We start from the raw sequence: 17,541 nt of genomic DNA, 5'->3' as shown, positions 1-17,541 counted from the left end.
GTGTTCACAAAGCACTAGCACGTGCATTGTCTCATTTCACCCTGATGAGAGCCCTGCAGGGCAAGTGCTGCCATACTGTGCAGTTAGCCAAGGAGACAGGCGCTCCACGGCATACAGAGAGTTGCCCGATGTCGCCAGCCAGCGAGGGCAGCACTGCTCGCCACCGGGCTCACGCCCTGCTCCCCCACACCGCCCAGCAGGCCCCTTGCCCTGCTGAGCCTCAGTCTACCCACTGGTAAGCAAGAGGGGTGGACTCAATTCTCTTTAAAGTCCCTTCCAGCTGTGACATTCTAGGCATTAAAAGGGCAGCGGAAAATGCCAGGAGCTCTTTTATTTTTTAAAAACAAACTTGGGAAATTCTGTAGAGTGGATGGGGATCTGTGTGGGAGTGGGGTAGACATGAGTGTGTGCATATTTTGAGAGTGTGGATGTGGCTGTGTGTAGCTACCCAGGTGTGCCTCTGGCTACTGGTATCGTGACTGTGTGGATGTGTCGTGTGAGGGTGTGCAGGTGTGGTTGGGTCTGGGTGTGTGAGGTGGGAGGTGCACAGGTGCCACTGTGGGTGTGGGTGCTGCCTGAGAGTGAGTGTGCAGGGGTGTGACACTGTGCATGTGGATGTGCGAGTGTGTATATGTGAGTGGGTGTGTACTGAGGAGAGAAAACACAGGGCAGCACAGACTGATGTCTGTCAGTCCTTCCGCCTCTCCCAGGACCTCACCGACTCCTCCCCAGTCTGGGGGCTTTCTGGGGCTGAACGCCTGGCTGCCCACCCCCCGCCGAAGGCCAGGACACCCTCCCAGGCCACAGCCCCTTTCCCGTGGGCCTGTGCCTGCCACAGTGCTGGATTAGCAGCTGAGTGACACAATGGGCACATATGGCCCCGAGTGCCGGGTGCAGCCCGGGGCCGTACTCGGGGCAGCCAGGATTAGACCTAATGAATTGGAAGGAGTTAACAATGCTTCAGGGCCCCGTGCAGGCCCAGGAGGCCTGCTCAGGCCCAGCACTGTGGCCGCCTTTCACCACTGAGGTGTAATCCGCTTTGAAATCAAAGGTAGTACAAAGTATGAATTTAAATTTGACATTTACGGCTCCGGTGAGATGATGTATTCTGGAAAGGTCTCTTCTTTAAAGAGGCTGGGGGTGGGGGAGAGGGCGGAGGGACAGGAGGAGAGTGAAGCCATCTGCTCTCAGAGGAAGGCCCAGGCTTGTCCAGGCCTGGCCAATGTTCCCCACGTGGGAGAGGGGTTTTGGGGTTGGCACGATGCATTCTCCCACCCTCGGTTCAGAGGATCCCCCCAGTGCAGGGCTCCCCTGGTCCCTAGGAAGTGGTCCCTACGAAGACAACTAAAGCAGAATTCTTGCCAGAGATCTTGGCCCCGTTTGTTTTCTTGTTGGGTTTTTGTTTGTTTGTTTTGTTTTCTTAGTTGTAGTAAAATAATATGTAACTTAAAATGTGCCATTTTAACATTTTTAAGTGTACAATTCAGTGGCATTAATTATATTTCACAAGGTTGTGCAAAAATTACCACTCTCCATTTCTGACACTTTTCCATCACCCCAAGCAGAAACTCCACACCCGTTAAGCAATAACTTTCCATTCTCTCCTCCCAACAGTCCCTGGTGACTTCTACTTCCTGCCTCTATGAATTTGCCTATTCTAGATGTTTCATATAAGTGGAATTATACAATATTTGTCCTTTGTGTCTGGTTTACTTCACTTAGCAAAGTGTCTTCAAGGTTTATCCATGTTGTAGCAGGTGTCATAACTTGATTTCTTTTTATGGCTGGATAATATCACCTCATATGCATAGGCCACATTTTGTTTATCCATTTGTTTTGTTTTGTTTTGTTTTGTTTTGTTTTGAGACAGAGTCTCACTTTGTTGCCTGGGCTAGAGTGAGTGCCATGGCGTCAGCCTAGCTCACAGCAACCTCAAACTCCTGGGCTTAAGCGATCCTACTGCCTCAGCCTCCCGAGTAGCTAGGACTATAGGCATGTGCCACCATGCCTGGCTAATTTTTTCTATATATATTTTTAGTTGTCCAGATAATTTATTTCTATTTTTAGTAGAGATGGGGTCTTGCTCAGGCTGGTCTCGAACTTCTGACCTCGAGTGATCCACCTGCCTCGGCCTCCCAGAGGGCTAGGATTACAGGCGTGAGCCACCGCGCCCGGCCTGTTTATCGGTTTGTTGATGGACACTTGAGTGTTTCTATCTTTTGGCTATTTTGGTGAATAATACTACAGTGAACACTGGTGTATAAGTATCTGTTTGAGTCCCTGTTTTCAGTTTCTTTTGGGTACATACCTAGGGGTGGAATTGCTGGGTCATATGGTAATTTTATATTCAAGTTTTTGAGGAATCTCCAAACTGTTTTCCACAGTGGCTGCACCATCTTACATTCCCACCAGCAATACACAAGGGTTCCAGTTTTGCCACATCCTTGCCAATACTTATTTTTTGGTGTTTTTTTTTTAATTATAGTCATCCTAGTAGGGTGAAGTGGTATCTTCTTGTGGTTTTGACTTACATTTTCCTCGTGCCTAATGATGCTGAGCATATTTTTATATGTTTATTTGCCATTTGCTTATCTTCTTTGGACTCGCCCCATTTGTACATCAGGAAGCGGAGGCTCTAACTCCCTGGTGTGGTGTGGCATCCTGAGCCCTTCTCCAATTGGCCCCAGCTGCTCTAGGCTCTTGTCCTGCCCCACCCGCATACCCCCAGCAGCCACAAGTGGCTCCCACGTTCTCCAGACACCTCTTGGCCTCTGCTGAGCCTCTGGGCTGGGTAGAAGGGGCATTATTTCCTGGGACCCCTTCACCCTGCCTTGCTGAGTCCCTTCCCTCGCCTTCCTCTTCATCCTTACAGGTCAGACAGCACCCACTCTGTGCTCCCAAAGAACTCTGTCCACTCCAATATGGAGTACCTCATGGTGATGGCAAGTGTGAAGTCCATTTTCAGGGCCCTCTCTGGGTGCAGGAGCTGTGCTCCCTCCCCTGGGCCCTCAGCGCGGAGGCCCGGGTCAGGCAGGTGCTCCACGTGTTTCCCTGTCTCCCCAGTCTACCACATCTCAACAAATATTTGTTTGGGAGGGGGAGAGGGAATAGGGGAACATGGTTACTTTCTAACATTTATTGAGCACTTACTATGTGCTGGGCCATGCCAAGCCCTTTACTTGTATTATTTGTCACAACTACACAACAACCCCATACAGAGTAGGCACTTCTGTTATCTCCTTTTTTTTTTTAATGGAAAGATTGAACTCTTCCCAGGTGGGCCCACGAAGGCCTGTGTCCTGGCCTTGCCCTTGAATCTTTGATGCCCACTCTTGGGCCCTCCCAAGCCTCCCCTTCTCCAGCACAGCCCTTCTGTGCCCTCAGGCCACTTCACCCCACATCTTGCCCCAGAGTTGCATGAGAGTGACCAACAGGCCTGCTGCTAAGAAAATAACGTCTGCCCCCTTACCCAAGTGTGGACCTTAGTGTGTCCTCAGCTCAGCCACGAGGATGTGTGAGTCCTCTACGTGGTAAGTAAGGGATCAGGGATCATTCTCCCTTTGCTACAGATGAGGAAACTGAGGCTCAGAGAAATCAAGTAACTTGTCCTATATTACACAGAGAGTGGGGATGGAGACTGGCCTTGGTCTCAGCTTCTGCTCTCAAATCCAGAGCTCTTTGCTCTAACCAAGCTGCCCCTTTAGAAACAAAACTGGTTTCATCAACCTGTAGCGGGCATCTAAAAACACAGCCCCAGCCTTAGTCAACCTTAGGTTGACTTTCCTTCAGCCCTTAATTTTCTCATCCCTAAAATGGGAATAACAAAACTCACCTCCCACAGCTGCCGTAAGAGGTTATAATGAATGAAAAGCATCCGGCTCAATGCCTGGCACATAGTAGGTACTCCATAAATTACCTTCCCTTCAGTCTTTGGGCACAACTTCCCCATTTTCTTGGGGGTCTGCCACGGTGGGAAATGAGAATTTCTGGTTTGGGAGGTAGATGACTGCGTTTGAAGTGACAGTGACAGATGGGGGGGTGGCTCTTCCAGGCACCCGGCCAGCCCCATGGTGTGTGTCCACCAGTCCCCGGACATTTCCTCCCTCCTCCTGGCCCACGATGAGGTGTCATTTGCTGCCTGTCCCTTCTCGTCATCGATTTCTAAGTCGTTAATTAACGGGGCTTGTCAGCTGGGAAGATGAATTCTGTCCTCGGCTCTCGGGGTCTTTTGTTTTGGGATTGTAAATGTTATAGATCTCCCATGATGGAAGGCCATGGGGTCAGGGGGTGCTGGGCAGCCCAGGGTGGGGGGCAGGTGGGGAGAGGAGCCTGTGGGCCTGGCTGGGCCTCAATGGTCTGGGACAGGCCCCCAGGAACCCCTCACTGTGGCCTCTCTGGCTTGGCTCCCTGGGGAAGGGGGAGGGATAGGGGAGTTTTTCTGCCACATAAAGCCTTATTCCAGGAGAAGCTGCCCTGTGCCAAAGGGTATAGATTCAGCCATGCCCAGGATGGGGCTGGCTGGAGGGGGATGTAGACTCTACCCAGTCCGATGGGGGAGACAGCATTATCCTCAGAGGGCAGCTAGTCTGATGGGGGAGACAGCATTGTCCTTGGGGAGTAACCAGTCTGATGAGGGAGGCACAGCTCTAGCCTGGGAGAGCCCCCAATCTGACGGGGTAGACAAAATTCCTGTCTTAGAAGAACCCACAGTCAGATGGGGGAGATATAGCTCTGCCTCAGGAAGCTTCCCTCAGCCTGATGGAAACAAAATAGACATTGTCTTGGGGGAGTTTAGGCATTGAAATAATCAAATTTTTGCGGGCAAAAAGCCACTTATGACTTAACTGGGCTTCTATCCTCCTCTGTGTCCTGGTATCTGAGGCAAATTCATCCCCTGCCCTGAGGGGATTCGCGCCACCCCCTGCCTCCCATGCAAGTCCTCAGGGCTGGCAAACTGTTTCACCAACAGCTGAGCTGAATTCCAGGAGGGCAAAACTGATACCTAAGAATACAGGTTGATATAAAAATGAAAAATTACATCCTTGGATTTTGATGATCTGAGTCATGGGTGTGTGTTACAGGGAGAGCTTACAGACACTGACCACTAGCCACGGAGCAGCCCGTACATTGAGACCTGGCTTGTCTTATGCCAAGGGGAGGTGGGGGCAGGGGGACATTCTCTTCTTTTTCTGGGTGGTGGGAGCTGCTCTGTCCTGCGGCTCAGCAGGGACTGGCTGCATATGGACTAGATCCCAGGATAGGCCCGAGGAAACCCAGTCTGAGCAACGAGATTGTTCCTATCTTGCTGTGTGACCTTGGGGGTCTTCCCCCTGTCTCTGGGCCTCTGTTTTCCACAAAAGGAGTAGAACAAAGGCGTGGGACCCTTCTAATTCTCAGAAGCAGCAAGAATGGAGCTCAGGCTTCCAAGCCAGGCCGGGGGTTTGAATCTGGTTCCAGTCTGTTACTGTGGCCGGGCAGCTGAGCCTTTGAACTTCATTCCCTGTCTGTAGGTGGGAGGTAATAGCAGCTCACAGGTCTTAGGGTTGCTGTGATGGTTAAAGGAGCTGTTATGGGCAAAGTGCGGAGAGCAGGGCTTGGCTCGGTAGGTGTCATTATGGTTATTCGTCAATGACATTGCTAGGAAATAGGGGCCTTAGACAGCCCTGCACAGAGCCCAGCTTGGCTCACGGGGACCAGCAGGCCCAGGGCGCTGCCCACAGCCCAGCAATCGGATTGGCTGCTCGAAACTCATTGAGCGTTTATGGGAACTACGGTGGTTGTCCCCTCACCTTGGACATTTCATCACCCATTCCTCTTTCTGATCCTTGGGGCCCTGATACAGGCAGCTACCCTGATGCCTACCTGCTGCTGGAGTGGGCAGAAAAGACACACCCAATCTGGACCTCTCAGAGGCTCCCTGGCTCCCAGCTTCCTGCTGGGGCTGGAGGAAAGCCAGCCTGGTTCAGGCAGCAGTGCCTGCGGAGGGGGTGGCTTCAGCCTCTGGGTTACTTTGGGAGGGAGTGAGGAGGAGAGGGAGGAGGGAGGGAAGGAGGAGAGGGAGGGGGATGAGGAGGAAGACTCCTGCTGGTCGCAGTGGTAGGAGGCCTTCCAAGAGTCTGTGCCCTCAGGCTGAGGTGCAGAGGGGGCCCCTTGCCAAGGGACAGCCCTAGGGATGAGGGGGACAACCAAGCAGCAGCTGCCTACCTGTTCTCCCTTACGAATGGGTCTAGGCCCCACCCCCAGCCTCCTCCAGATCTAGGGAGCAGCATGGCTTGAGGGCAGGGTGCTGCTTGTGGAGCCAGACCAGTGGGTGCCAGCCCCGGGATGTGAGGCAGACTCCAGGGTGGCAAGGGGTGGAGGGGGCTCCCCCCAGCCCTCAGGAGCCACCTGGCCTAGGCCCCCATTTTACAGACAGAAGAACTGACATCTAGAAAGGGCCAGACACTTACCCCAGGGAACATCGGAAGCTACTGGCAGAGCAGGCACTAGAAGCCAGACCTCTGGACTCGCAGTGCAGTGCTCTTTCCCCACCACCTGGTGGAATGAGGCCAGGCCTAGGCCAAAAAATGAGGCTGAGAGCTCCAGCTCCATCCCTCTGGATATGCCACAAATTCCTCTCTGTGCAGTCTGGGTCCTCCTGGCTGTAAGTGGGGAAGTGAATGAATGAATGAAAAAGAAAAATGAGAGCTGTGTTTCTCTCCTCAGCTCTAGCAGGGGCCCTGGCTGGAGCCCTCCTGGTTTCAGAGTGACCCCCCGGTAGTCCCACTGGACAGACGCAAAGCTAGAGGTCAAGGCGAGTGGCTGTGGAAGGAGCCTCTGTGGGATCTGATGCTTCCTGGCTTCCCCTCCCAGATGTCTTGGGGTTCAGGGAACCGGGGTGGGGTGGACCAGCTGGGAGGTCTGGGGCCAAAGGAGGTGTTGGTGAATGGCTGGGCTCCCTGCCCCAGGCCTGAGGTGAAGACAAGCCCTCTGCCTGACTGTTGGTGTCCACTTCCATCCTGCAGAGGTGGCTGCTGAAGCTCCTGCTTCCCTCACCTGTAAATCACCAGCTAAGGGCCTGGAATCTGGGAGGAGGAGCCGGGCCGGGTGCCTTTGGGGAAATTTACAGCAGTTTTCTCCTCTAGTTGTCGGGAGCCGCAGTAACTCTGCTGTGGCTCCTTATACACATTACCCACACCCCCAGCCAGGCACACCATTGACCGCACAGGGGCTACTGCAGGGAGGATGCAGGGTAGACTTCAGCCAGAACTTCCCAGACACTGGGATGGTCGGAGTACACAGGAACCGGTGAGTGATGGAGGCAGCTGTGTGCAGAGGCTGGGGGTGCATGGGATAGCCTGTGAGGTCCCGCTTATCTACTTGACAAATCTTTAATGGGCACCTCGCATGTGCCAGGTGCTGCCTGGGCCAGGTGCTGCCGAGCATGACAGATGTGAGATGAACCCGCTGGAGCCCCCGGGGCGAGAGGGACTTTAATGGAATAACCACAAACACTTCCTTCCAGGGGATGGGGAGGCTCCCTGCTGCTTCCTTATGGCCAGAGGGAAGCTGAGGGAATCACTGCCCTCCAGTGTCTGGGCCAGGTCTCAGGCCCACACTGACCTCCGATCAAGGTCTTAATTACAGCTGCCTGGCCTGTGCCTCTCGTGGTGACATCTTCATACGGCCCTGGAACCATCAGCTTTGCTGGTCTCTTCTCCTGGTCTCTTCTAACCAAGTCTCAGGGACCCCAGCTTCCTGGAGGGTAACACCTGGCCCGGGCTGGGCTGGACCACAGGGAGAGCCTTGCCTCCCTCCATCCTTCTCAAGATGCCCAGGGGCTCTGGGGCAAGGACTCAGGACAGAGCCACTACCACAGCGGAGGCAAGGATGGGAGGGAGATGGGCAGAGGCACTTCTATGGCCCTCAGAGAATAACTTGAGATACTTAATGAAGATTCCACCCAGAGGCAGCCAGGTGAGAAAGCAGCATCGTAGACATCAGGAGGCCTGATTCTTTCTTGGCTTGGCGACCTGTCTGCTAAGTAACCATGAGCCTCAGTCATTGAGCCTCAGTTCCTCATCTGTAAAAGGGGGTTAAAGCCGGGTGCGGTGGCTCACGCCTGTAATCCTAGCACTCTGGGAGGCCGAGGCGGGTGGATCGCTCGAGGTCGGGAGTTCGAGACCAGCTGAGCAAGAGTGAGACCCCATCTCTACTAAAAATAGAAATAAATTATCTGGACAACTAAAAAGATATATATAGAAAAAATTAGCCGGGCATGGTGGCGCATGCCTATAGTCCCAGCTACTTGGGAGGCTGAGGAAGTAGGATTGCTTAAGCCCAGGAGTTTGAGGTTGCTGTGAGCTAGGCTGACGCCACGGCACTCACTCTAGCCTGGACAACAAAGTGAGACTCTGTCTCAAAAAAAAGGGGGGGGGGTTAAAAACACCCAAATTTATCTCGTCATAAGAGTTAAATGGGAAAATACTTTGTAAACTAAAAGCCATATATATGTGGGCACAATAAAAGGACAAGAGTAAATAATAATATTAATAATTAAACTTTATCAAGCACCTACTCTGAGCCAGACATAGCCTTACTTAATCCTCACAGTGACCCAGTGGGCAGACATTATTAGTCTCACATTTCATAGACAAAGAAACCTTCGTTTGGAGAAGCTGAGCAATATGCCACAGTCTCACAAGTTCTCGTAGACGAGGACTGGAGCTCAGGCATCTGTCCCCAAAGCCTTAATCTCTCCAGGCAGTGAGGGACTGGTGGGTGGGATGCCAGCCAAGGCATGTGAGAACCAGAATTTTTGTTTCTGAAGTCTTCTCCCTACGTTTACTAGGTAATGCACTCGCATGGTACAAAATTCAAAAGGTACAAATGGGTAAGAGTGGGAGAGTAAATCTTCCTCCTATCCCTGCACCAGTTCACCTCCTTCCGGGCAGGGATTATTGCTTGTTTTATTGTACAGTCTTCCAGAGAGAACTTATCTATGCATATTAGGCATACACGTATTTATATATTTATGTACATACATTTAGATTGGTAGATGATAAATCATTTTAATTTTTTGCAAAAAGAGGTACATACTAGATGCACTTATTTCTAAAAAGTACTTTCTAACAGCCCAGGTGAGCCCCACCTTACAGGAGGTGTTTAGACAGAGGCTGAGTGACTGCCTAGAGTCCTAGGGATAGGAACCTGGCATTGCAGGGGCTGGCCCATGCTTCTAGCCTGAATGGCTCCCGAATCTTCTCTGTCCCCAGACTTTGCAGAGGTGGAAATGAGATGTGGCAAGGTGAAGGGCTGTGATCGGCCCCATAGTGAGTCTGTAGATGAGCCAGTGAAGGCCAGGTGGATGACAATGTGAGATACCACTTATCCCCAAGCCCATGGGGAGATGCCCAATGATGCTTGGTCTAGGATGGAGGCAGGCCAGGGGAGGCACCGGGCAGGCCAGGAGAACATCCACCATGCCTTGGGGGTGGAGCAGGGAGGATGGCAGCATGTGCACCCCCACAGGTCTGACGTTTGTTTGTAAAGGCTCAGGCAGGAATCTGCCCTCCTGATCCTGAGGCCTCGGGTTGCAGGGCTCAGAGCTGGCCCTGGGGACAGGATGGGGGCAACTGGTGTCTGACCCCCTAAAGCTGGTGCCTCCACCGATCGCCAGGCCAGATAAGGGGCAGGTCACCCACTGACCTTAGAGCCTTGGTGGGGAGGGGGTGGTGGTACTGCAGTTAGAGGATCCCACTCTCTCAGCACAGCAAGCCCCTGAAAGCCCACTCTTCTATCCACTATTTCCCAAACTTTAGTCATTTACATTCTACTTTCATAACGTTGGCCATTTCTGAGTGCCCCTGTAGTTTTAAACTTGAAATGCATCCTATTAAGTGAACAGCTTCCTCAATTTTCACACATATATTCACCCATGTAATCATGCCTTGTGACGATATAGGATATTTCCAGCACCCAGAAGCCTCCCCCATACCTCCTTCTATTCAGGACCCCCAAAAGCAACCAAAGATTAGTTTTATGTTTTTGACATTTCTAGAAGTTGATTCATCCAGCAGGCCTTCTTCTTTGTCTTGCTTCCTTCACTCAACATCATACCTGTGAGCTCCACCATGTTACTGGGTGGTGTAGTAGGTTGTCCTTTTTACACGCTGCCTAGCATTCAATTGTTTGAATATACCACAACTTATGTAGCGATTCTCCTGTTGGTAGACATTGGAATCATTTCCAGTTTGAGGCTGTTAAACACAGTGCTGCTGTGGACGGTCCTGCACATGTCCTTGGGTGGGTACATGAATGCATTTCTGTTGGGCATACCCATGGGGGATGGAAATGCTGGGTTCTGGGGTTTCACCATATATTATTGTTTACATAAAATATTTTAATGGATGCACTTTTATATAAAACTTTATACTGCACATACAGAAAAGTATACAACTTATAAGTGAATATCCAGATGAATCTTCACAAAGGGAACACACCTGTATAACCAGCATCTAGAACAAGAAACAAAACATTACCAGGACTCTAGAAGCTCCCATGTTGCCCTTTGTAGTTTCAAACCCCCTTTACAGGTAACTGCTTTCCTGACTGTTAACACCATAGGTTAGTTTTGCATTTTTAAAAACTTTATAAAAATGGGCCGGGCAAGGTGGCTCATGCCTGTAATCCTAGCACTCTGGGAGGCCGAGGCGGGTGGATCGCTCGAGGTCAGGAGTTCGAGACCAGCCTGAGCGAGACCCTGTCTCTACTAAAAATGGAAATAAATTATCTGGACAACTAAAAATATATATGGAAAAAATTATCCGGGCATGGTGGCTCATGCCTGTAGTCCCAGCTACTCGGGAGGCTGAGGCAGTAGGATCGCTTAAGCCCAGGAGTTTGAGGTTGCTGTGAGCTAGGCTGACACGATGGCACTCACTCTAGCCTGGGCAACAAAGTGAGACTCTGTCTCAAAAAAAAAAAAAAAAAACTTTATAAAAATGGAATCAAAAGGGGTAGACTTATTGGGATTTGGTGTCTTGTACTCAACATGATGCTTGTAAGACTCATTCATGTTGTGTGTAACAGTAGTTTTTTTTTTCATTGCTGCATTGTATTACATTGTGTAAATATATGATGAAGAATTTGCTCTTCTATTGGTGGATATTAAGCTCTTACAAATAGTGCTGCTCTGCAGAGTTTTGGACATGTCTTTGGTGTACATATGTCTGTATTTCTAGAAGTGGAATTGCTAGTGGACAAAACTCTTAAATACATTTATTTATTTTTAAATTAATAGACTTTATTTTTAGAGAAGTTGTAACTTTACGGAAAAATTGAGCAGAACATACAGAGAGTTACCATATCTTCTTGCTCAGTTTCTCCTCTTATTAAGGTGTTGCATTTCTGTGGTACATATGTTACAATTAATGAATCAATATCGATACATTATTATTAGCTATAGTCCATAGTTTACATTAGGGTTCACTCTGTTGTACTGTTTTATGGGTTTTGATGAATGCATAATTTCATGTGTCCACCATTATAATATCACACAGAATAGTTTCACTGCCCTAAAAAACTCCTGTGCTACACCCATTCATCCCTCTCCCCACCCCCCCCAAACCCCTGGCAACCACTGATCTTATTATATTATCTCTTTAGTTCCCTTTTGCAGAGTTTCTTATATTAATAGTTGGAATATAGCATGTGGTGTTTAAACTGATTTCCTTCACTTAGCAATATGCATTTAAGTTTGCTCTAAATCTTCTCATGGCTTAATAGCTCATTTCTTTTTAATGCTAAATAATATTCTATTGTATGGATTTACAACAGTTTGTTTATCCATTCACCTATTGAAGGGCATCTTGGTTACTTCTAAGTTTGGGCAATTGTGAATAAAGCTGCTATAAACATTCGTGTGCAGTTTTGTGTGTGGACGTAAGGTTTCAACTCAGTTGGGTAAATACCCAGGAGTGCAATTACTGGATCATATGGTAAGACTGTGTTTACCTTTGTAAGAAACTGCCAAACTGTATTGCAAAGTCGGACCATTGTGCATTCCCACCAGCAGGGAACGAGAGTTGCTATTGCTCTTCATCCTCACTAGCATTTAGTTGTGTTAGTGTTTGGGGTTTTAGCCATTCTAATAGGTGTGTGTGGCATCTCATTGTTTTAATTTGCAGTTCCTTAATGACCTGAGATGTTGAGCATCTTTTCATATGCTTATTTGCCATCTTATCTTCTCTGATGAGGTGACTGTTCAAATCTTTTAACCACTTTTTAATTGGGTTGTTTTCTCGTTGTTGAGTTTTAAGAGTTCATTGTGTATTTTGGATACAAAGTCCTTTATCAGATATGTGTTTTGCAAATATTTTCTCCCAGTCTGTAGCTTGTCTGTTCATTCTCTTAAAATATACTATTAATATATTCATGTTAAAATGAAACTCCATATAAACAACAGTAATAGGGAAACCAAAATAATTTGCCATGAAGAAACTATAAAAAACCAGAAAAATAAAAAGCCCCATGTTTTTCCATCCTGAGTCCTACTACCTGCTCCTGAGCTCTGAGCCTGAGGCTCAATATCTCTGGTTAAAAATGAAACTAACAAATGGTAGAGAGGTATGCAAGTTATACCAGCCCCAAACTGAGACCTTCTCCTGGTCAAAAAAATCAGAAAGTTTGAAAAATAATTTTAGGAGTCACTTATTTAATACTGGTCACTGTATCTGCAAAAAGAAACTCTGGGAATCACTGATACTGTTCACTCCCTTGCCCCTGCCTCTACCCGTCCGGTACTAAAATCCTTTGATCTTTCACCCAGTGTGCGCACACCTCCAGCAACCAGGAAATCACCCCCTTCCAAAACCGCCTCTCTCTCTAGAGGCAGCTCTAGTAGGAAGTTCTTTATTGTGTCAAGCCCAAATCTCCCTGTAACTTCTGCCACTGGTCCTATCCCCCACTTTGGAGACCCCAGGATCAAGACTAATCTGTTTGTTTCAGAGCCATTAACCTTTTAGATCCTCAGTTTCTTCATCTAAAAAGTGGAGATAATAATACCCACTATTCAGGGAGGTTTTTTTTTTTTTTTTTTTTTTTTACGATAAACCAAGATATAGCATGTAGTGTTCAGCCCCATGCCTGGTCCCTGGGAGGTGGGAAGAAAGGAACTCTCTTTTTGATTCAACTATGAACTCACCCATGGGATGAGGTGGGGAGAGGTCTGCATAGTTTTGTCTGGGTGATGTGGCAGCATCATGGGGAGGGGCCAGGATCTGAAAGTCCAGGAAGGCCCGGCCACTAAGTGACTGGGTCTGTATTCTAATAAAACCTTAGGGAGAATCTGATCCAACCTCTTCACTTCACAGTTTAAGAGTCTGGAGGTTAGAAAGGCCAAGAGATTTGTCCAAAGTCACATGAAGAGAGGCAGAGCTGAAGCCTATGGGACAAGCAGGGGTTTCTCAGGGCTAGGTAGAATCCTTAGAAGGAGCACTGGACTTGGAGTCCTGAGCCCTAGTTATGGGCTATTCAGCTATATAGATACCTTACTGTGTCACCTTGGACAAGTACTTTTTCCTCTCTGGGCCTCAGTTTTTTCACTTATAAGATGAGTCATTGACCTAAATGGTTTTTGAAGCTCCTTCTGGCTTTAATTTTTTATAATCAAGGAGGTGGTTCTTGAGCTTGAAGGGAGGATGGGACCCACTCATCCAGGAGACAAAGGCATTCCAGGCAGAGGAAGCAGCATGAGCAAAGATTGGGAGGTAACTGGATTAGATTGGGCATTTGGGGAAATGAGACCCTGGGTCATTTGAAGTGTACAGAAAAGCACTTAGTATGGTATCTGACTCAACAAATTCCTTTCTCTTTCCATGAGCAAAACTATCCATTCCCACATCTCTACCTCATCCATTAAATGGAGGATAATGTTTGTGGTGGACTTGTTGAACCAAAGTAGTAAAGTCATAGGACATGGCTGCCCAGCTAGGGACTCAATTTCCCGGCCCCCTGTAGTTGGTGTGGCCATATGGCAAAGCCCCACCACTACAATGGGAATAGAAGTGATGTGCTGGCTCCAGGCCTGGCCCTTAAAACACTGCTCATGTGCCCCTCCCACTTTTGGTCCTTCTTGAAGACATCACATGGGCACGCCTGTGACCCGAGTGGACTGTGCAGACAAAGGCATCACCAGGGGATGGCAGGAAAACTGCATGGACGGGGTTCTTGTATGGCTGTGTGGAGCAGAGCATCCCTCCTACCCACTCTTCTGTTCTATCAGCAAGTGGACTTTGTTACAGCAGCTCAGCCTTTTGCCACAACTAACACAATGTCTCTAGGTGACTAGGGGCAGAGGGGAAAATCAAGTGACTCCTCAATGTTGAGTTTTGAGGGTTCCTGAGGGCTAGGGTGCCACTGTGCTCACAAGGAACTATCTTTGACCTCTCTCCCTGGGTGATGGCTATCAGTCCATTAAAATGAATGGAATGTTCCTTTTTTTAAAAAAAAGGAAGGAACGAAGGAAGGGGGGGTGTGTGGAGAAAGGGAAAGGAAGGCAAGCATGAAGCCAAAGAAAGATTCTTAGGGTCACAGAGCTGTAGGAAGTCTTAGAGATGGTCTTTTCCACCTCCAACCTCTCAGTCACTTCTCCCTCCCCTTTTTACAGAAGGTAAAGTTGAATCTCAGCTAGGTATAGTCACAACATAACTAAAACGCTTGGCAGTTGGGCAGCAAGCAGGAGAGGACATGTGTGTTGTTGTCCATGGTCCTGAAACTTATCATACTGTTAATACAAATCATCATTATTTCTGCCACTCTGGGGCATCGATGATTTTTGTTTGTTCTCTTCCAGGAATTCCAAACCAAGGAAGATAAGAAGTGGTCATGGGGCAGAAGGGAAGTTTCTGATGGAGAAGGGCATGGGGACAGAGGCTGTAGAGACACAGAGCTGTGACCAATTGTCAGGGAGAAAAGAAGAAACTTTTGTTTTGACATTGTTTTCAAACAATGGCAGTTACCTGGAAAGAAACCCATCACCATACAACTACAGACTAAATATTAAATGACAGAAGAAGAAGAAATGTGTGTCTCAAATGATACGAAGCTGTGCTGTGCATGTGTCAACATGAGCAAACTAATTCAGATAGGCATGCAGAACACAAATGAGAGAAGAGATGTGGTTGACCATAGTTATTTTTTGTTTTTCTTTTCTTGCCTGATGAAAAATTTGCAATTTTTACACTGTCAGAAAGCAATCAAAACAGTGATTATGTTTCACAATTTTGACAGCTAGTTTCATGTACTTTAAGTAGTTCTATTGTGTTTTAGACAATTTGAGCAATTTACTTTTCCCTGGGAGGTTGAAGAAGGACTGCACATGCCTCTGCTTCCCACTAAACATTTATGGAGAGCAAACCACACAGCTGGCATTTGTCGAACACTGCTCTAAGCATGCAGTGCATAGGAACTCATTTATTCCTCATAACGACTCAGGAAGGTAGGCACCATTACAGCAGATGAAGAAATGCAGTGTCAAAATGGCAGGTACCTGGCCCAAGGTAGTCTGTCTCCACATCCTGCATTTTCAGTCCCTGGCTAGTCCAACCCTTGGTGTCTTGGCCACAGCAGAACCAGACACAGGCTTCCTGATTTCTAGGGTGAACCTTTTCCTCCCCACCATCTTATAACTGGGGTGCATTTGCTAAAGGGAGATGCACTGCTAAGGAGTTGTGCAGATCTGCTCCATGATTGAGGCACAGGGCTGGTCCTGGAGGGAAAACCGTGAGGAGGAGAAGCTGGGCTCCTGCTGAGACCCACACTCCAGCCCCACTTCATGCCCCAGGGAGCTCTGGCCAGGGAGGAAGATCCAATTTCCAGGCATGGGGGAAACCGGAGCTGGGCAGCCCCACTTGCTTGCCTCCCGTGTCCCTCCCCTATGTGTACTGATGTGGAATAGGCCGAGGGCACAAGGGGAAGCATTGTTCCTGCCCCCACCTTGTGCAACTCATCTCTCAACGGAGCGTGGAGGAGTTTGTGTAACTTTCCTGGAGGTTAAGAGCAGGTCAGTGCGGGGCTGCAGCCCAGGCTACTCTCCCAGCAAAGGGAGCCTCAGGCTAAGCAGGGCGGCCCCGTGGGAACAGAAGCGCATACCTCCTGCCCATGCCCTGAAACGGGAGGGCAGCCCGAGCTGCTGGGTGTGAAGATGCAGACCCCAAATCCCCTAGCTGCCCTCCTCTGGGCCTGGGCCTCAGGCACAGAGGCAGATCACACAAGCCTGAAGTGACAGAGAAGCTGGAGACCAGCAGCCCAATGCCCCCATTTGACAGGTGGGCAGATTCAGGCCCGGGTAGGAAGAAGAGCTACCATGAACTGTGCATTTTACTGAGTGCCATTCATTCATTCATTCATTCAGCAAACACTTGTGAAATATCAAGTGCAGACACTCTTTTAGGAGGTTCATTACATTTCTTATTCAGGATGGCATTCAAGAGAGGAAATATAGTCTCAGAGAGGGCATGAGATCTTTCCAAGGTCACACAGCTGATCTGTGGCAGGTCTTCTGAGTGCCAGCCCAAGACTCTTTGCTCTGCACCAAACATGGAAACATGTATGTACGGTGTATGGAAAGTCAGATGGAGGGGGTCCTAAGTCATCTGATACATTCCCCTGTCCCTGGCAAATGATATGACAGAGTCAATTTCACTCAACAATTGATTTGGTGTCTACTCTGGGCAAAGTACTTAATTGATTCTCTTCTTCTGGGAAGATTTCCAGGAATCAACCAGCCTCCTGCATTGGGAAGTTAGTCCTGATAAAATCTTTCCTCCTTTAATTTAAGCCATTTCCCATTTGTCATACACAGGATGTGAATGTAGCTTGTATTTCGAGCAAAGTTCTTCCCTATGGCAAGATGTGCGAAGGCTGGAATAGGACTGTGAATGTGGAAGTACAAAGATGTGTTCACACTCCGGCACCTGGTAGAGAGTCAGAGCCCAACCGAAATTGGTGGAATGAATGAAAATGTGCACAAATTCCAACAATTAAGCAGTACTTCATAGGTTTACAGAAGATGTTCATGTATACTCTCTCATTCAGTCCACAAAGCAATCCTGGAAGGCAGGCACTTTATCCCCATTTCACAGATGAGAAAATCGAGTCTCAGAAAGCATAAATAGGTTTCTGAGGGCCACAGAGCGTAGGAGCAGCAGAGCTGGGACCCAAACCCAGGCCTCTTGACTGCTAGTCCAGTGCTCCTTCTATGACACCATGTGGTTCGGGTACATGTGCATGGTACTAGTGGGCAGCCTATTGTAGTGATGGTGGCAGGTAGTTTCTCTGGCACCTGGCATTTTTGCAGGGCAGGAAATGCTCTGTTGGGCTGGAAGCCCGGTTTGTTCTTCCCCTGGAGGAAGGGGGGGAGGGAAGTGGAGGAGGGGTGTCTATCCGGCCAGATGGGTTGGGAGGGAGAGTGAGTTCATGGCTTGGGTTAATGATCCCTGCCGCCCACATCACTGGGTGGTGGGAACAGGTGGCCAAGACGGAGCTGACCATCCAAGGAAC

At 48.8% G+C, this 17,541-nt stretch overlaps 1 long non-coding RNA gene across 1 annotated transcript in view; it reads left to right on the top strand.

Annotated features, from left to right (window-relative positions):
• Nucleotides 1-15,005, top strand: part of LOC123620377 — a 110,773-nt gene extending 95,768 nt beyond the window's left edge. The window contains exon 3 of the long non-coding RNA XR_006728823.1: nt 14,834-15,005. This is a non-coding gene — a long non-coding RNA (uncharacterized LOC123620377). The remainder of the gene's footprint in view (nt 1-14,833) is intronic.
• Nucleotides 15,006-17,541: the final 2,536 nt, after the last annotated feature.

The sequence above is a fragment of the Lemur catta genome, chromosome 15 (genome assembly GCF_020740605.2).
Source record: "Lemur catta isolate mLemCat1 chromosome 15, mLemCat1.pri, whole genome shotgun sequence".
NCBI lineage: Eukaryota > Metazoa > Chordata > Mammalia > Primates > Lemuridae > Lemur > Lemur catta.
This window is presented reverse-complemented; position numbering and strand designations above follow the sequence as displayed.